This window comes from Saccopteryx leptura, chromosome 6, assembly GCF_036850995.1.
Source record: "Saccopteryx leptura isolate mSacLep1 chromosome 6, mSacLep1_pri_phased_curated, whole genome shotgun sequence".
Classification (NCBI taxonomy): domain Eukaryota; kingdom Metazoa; phylum Chordata; class Mammalia; order Chiroptera; family Emballonuridae; genus Saccopteryx; species Saccopteryx leptura.
The window spans coordinates 126,511,456-126,515,959 of NC_089508.1; positions in this window are offsets into that span (position 1 = coordinate 126,511,456).

Here is a 4,504-nt window from a genome sequence, read left to right on the forward strand (position 1 = left end):
AAGGGAGAAAATGTTTTTAAGTTGCACACCTGATAAAGGGCTTGATCTAGGCATATAGACAGAAGTTTTAGGACTTTATATTGAAAAAAAGTAACCCAGTACAAAAATGGGCAAAAGGCTTAAACAGAGACTTCCTCAAAGAAGATATATAAATGAAAAATAAGCCCATGAAATGATGGGCTTATAAGTCTTTAGGGAATTGCACCACACACCTCTTAGAATAGCTGACGTTAAAGAAAGCTGATGAGGTTAGAGAGCAACAGGAATTCTCGTTCATTGCCGCTGTGAGTGGCACAGCCACTTTGGAAGGCAGATTGATAGTCTCTTAGAAGTTAAACATACAATAATCACATGACCGAGCAATCCCTTTCCCAGATATTTATCCAAAGGGAATGAAAACTTATGCTCATACAAAAACCTGCATGTGACTATTTATAATGATTTCCTCCATAACAATCAAAGCCCAGAAACAACTCAAAGGACCCTCAACTGAAGGGGAGAGAGAGACACTGTGGCCTATCCATCCAATGGCATGTTATTAGTAATAAAAAGGAAAACATACACATGTCAACATGAATGACCCTCAAATGCCTGATGCTAAAATGATAGAAGGCAGATTCAAAATTGACCGACTACATGATTTCATTTAGTTGTCATTCTGAAAAGGCAAATCTACAGGGACAGAAAACAGGGCAGAGGTTGCCAGGGACTAGGGTGGGGGGCAGGAAGAGTTGATTACAAAGGGGCACAGGGGGATTTTGGGAGTGATGGAAATATGCTACATCTTGACTATGGTGGCAGTTATATATATTTGTCAAAACTGCAGACTGTTTACTTTTTTAAAGCACATGTTTTACTGCATCTAAATTATACGTTAGCCCTGGCTGGTTAGCTCAGTTGGTTAGAGCATCAACCTGATACACCAAGGTTGTGGGTTTGATCCTGGGTCAGGGCATATATAAGAATCAACCAGTTAATGCATAAATACATGGAACAACAAATCGATGGGTTTTTTTTCTCTTTCTTTCCTTCTTCCTCTCTCTCTAAAATTAATCAATTAAGAGAGTCGGCATAGGACACTGAGGACTCAGGTTGGAAACCCCAAGGTCGCAAGCTTGAGTGCAGGCTCATCTGGCTTGAACGTGAGCTCACCAGCTTGAGGATGGGGTCTCTGACTTGAGTGTAGAATCACAGGCATGACCCCATGGTCACTGGCTTGAGCCCATAGGTCAATGGCTTGACCCCAAGGTCACTGACTTGAGCGCAAAGGTCGCTGGCTTGAGCAAGGGGTCACTCGGTCTGTTGTAGCCCCCCCCCCCCATCAAGGCACATATGAGAAAGCAATCAATGAACAACTAAGGTGTCTCAACTATGAGTTAATCCTTCTCATCTCTTTCCCTACCTGTCTGTCCTGTCTGTCTGTCTCTCTCTCTCTCTCTCTCTCTCACTAAAAAATAAATAAATAAACAAACAAATAAATAAAATCAATTAAAAATTTTTAAGTTATACCTTAATAAAAACCAGCAACAAAACAAAGGCCACTTGCTTCTAATGCAATAGCATGTACAGTTCCCACAACCTTGTGGACACTCAGCACGTTTCTCAAAACAGCTGCACATGGTTCTGATAATCTATCATTTGCATTTAGAAAGCAAGTTATGACTTTATCTGCATGTTGTTTTGTTAAAATGTTGGGTTGAGGTTTTGGCCTATAAATACAATCTTTTTCCTATGTAAACATCGGCCAAAAATATATTGACAAATACATGTGTTTCAAAAAAGTTTGGGTATTAAGAACCCTGTGAGAGTATACTGGGAAAACAAACTGGAAAGACATGCTGTGGAGCCTGCCAGTCTCATGACACACTGTTTATATGTCCTGGCTAACAGCCTACCCCATCACTGGTAAACTGACGTACACACACCAAACCTTGCTGAATAAGAACTCCTCTGTATTTTGTATATTCTTTGCAGACACTATGGTTAAACAAGCAAGAAAGAGAGAAATCCAAAGGAGCTGAATGAATGAAGACTAAAGATGATTTAATATCAGTTAATAGTAATAATACAAATATTGATTTTTATATCTGGTAACTGGGAAAGACACAATCTTTTCATGTCCATGGAATATTTCACAAAACTTAATCTTTTGGTCTATGAGACAATCTAAGAAGACATACAAAATAAAATGCACTGTGATCTCTGATTATAATTCAGTGCTACTATAAATAGATAATAGAATAATAAAATAAAAAATTTCTATCTACTTGAAACTGAAATTGCAATTACAGAATGTTCAGTAAATATTAATGTTGTGAACATTATATTTTGAAACTTTTAGGATGTAGCCAAAGCTGTACTTGGGAGGAATTATATAGACTTAAACACCTAAATTACCAAACTAGAAAGGCTAAACATTAGCAATGAATTAAGTAACTGATTGAATATTTCTGGTACATGTTAAGCAACCACTAAATATTGAATAAATTACAGAAAAACAACAAAACAAATTTAGGGAAATAAGATAAAGGAAAACATTTAAAAACCTTAATTACTAGTTTGAAAACAGAAAAATTAAACCAGATGGCTGAATGGGGGAGGAGAGGGCAGTAAAATAGATCACCTACCAAGGAGGAAGAGAGAAAGCATTGCTACACAAAATTTAGAATAAGGAAGGAGATGCAGCCATAAATACAGGTGAAATTTAAAGAATTATAAGAGAATATATTCTACACTATGTCATATGTTTGATAACCTAAATGCAATTAGAGATTTTTCTAAAAAACATAAATTACTAAAATTGCACAAGAAATATAAAACCAGGAGATATTATTAAAGCAAAGGTAAAAAGTATGGTGTTTAGAGCCAGATACTCTTCATTTCAGGTCTGAGCATTGCCTTTTGGTAGCTATGTAACGTTACCAAGTTCCTTCATCTCTCCCAGCCTCAGTTTCCCTGTCTATAGAATGGCTTAGACAATAGTACCTAACCTATAGGAATACAGTGCAAGGATTTAAAAGATTTAAAGAGATGTATGTAAATAGCTTGTCTGATGCACTGCTGTGATTATTAAAGTTTAGAAAAATCATGAAAGAGGCCCTGGCTGGGTGGGTCAGTGAATAAATGTCATCCAAGCATGCTGAAGTTGTGGGTTTGATGCCTGTTCAGGGCATGTAGGAGAAGCAATCAATGAGTACACAACTTAAGGGAACAACTAAGTGAAATGGCTAATTGATGCTTCTCTTTCTTTTTCCCTTTCCTTCTCTCTCCCTTTCCCTCTCTCTTGCTCTTTCTTCTCCCTTCCCCTCCTTCTCCTCCCCCTCCCTTTTACTCTTGCAAATCAATGAAATTTTTTTAAGTGAGAGGAAGAGATAAAGAGACAGACTCCTGCGCGCACCCAACCGAGACTAACCTGGCAATCCCCATCTGGGGCCAATGCTTAACTGAGCTATTTTTAGCGCCTGAGACTGACACTGGAACCAATTGATTCACTGGCTGTGGGAGGGAAAAAGAGAGAGAAAGGGGAGAGGGAGGGGAAGAGAAGCAGGTAGTCACTTTTCCTGTGTGCTGACTGGGAATCAAACCCAGAATGTCCATATCCTAGGCTGATGCTCTATCTACTGAGCAAGCTGGCCAGGGCCATCAATGAAAAAATTTTTTAAAAATCATGAAAGAAATTAAACTCAGCAAAGAGCTATCCCCGATCATAACACTGGAAGCAAAGAGTATTACTGCTTCCACTAGTATTGAAGGGGTTTTAGAACTAGACGGGCACATCATGACAAAAATGAAAAAGTACAAACCAGCCCTCTTAGAAATACAGATAAAAACTTTCCAAATAAAATATGAGAATTCAACCTCCAATGTATTTCTATATAGCATGCATATTAAATTAATGTTGCTTTATTATATTTCTGAGTCTGCGGTGTATTGATTTGTTTCACTGCAGTACCAAATTACCATAAACTTGGTGGCTTAAAAACACACAGATTTACTCCCTTACAATTCTGGAGGCCAGAAGTCTGAGTTTCATTGGGCCAGAACCAAGGTCTCCATAGGGCTGCGCTTCCCCAGAGACTCGAGGACAGAATCCATTTCTCTGCCTTTTTCAACTTTTCGAGCCACATTCTTTGCCTTTTTCAGCCTCGAGTTTCTGCCTGTGTTCTTGGTTCACGGCCCCTTTCCCCATCTTTGAAACACAAAGTATATTCAAATTTTTCTCTTCAGCTGAGATCATCACATTGCATTTTCTCTGTGTGTACAAAGTTCCTTGGCCTTCCTGTATAGCAGGGATTGGGAAACGTTTTGGCTGAGAGAGCCATGAAGGCCACATATATATATATGTTTTTATAAATAAATTTTCATTATAATGGGGTGACATTAATAAATCAGGGTACATATATTCAAAGAAAACATTGCCAGGTTATCTTGTCGTTTAGTTCTGTTGCATACCCATTACCCAAGGAGAGATCGTTCTCCGTCACCCTCTATCCAGTTTTCTTTG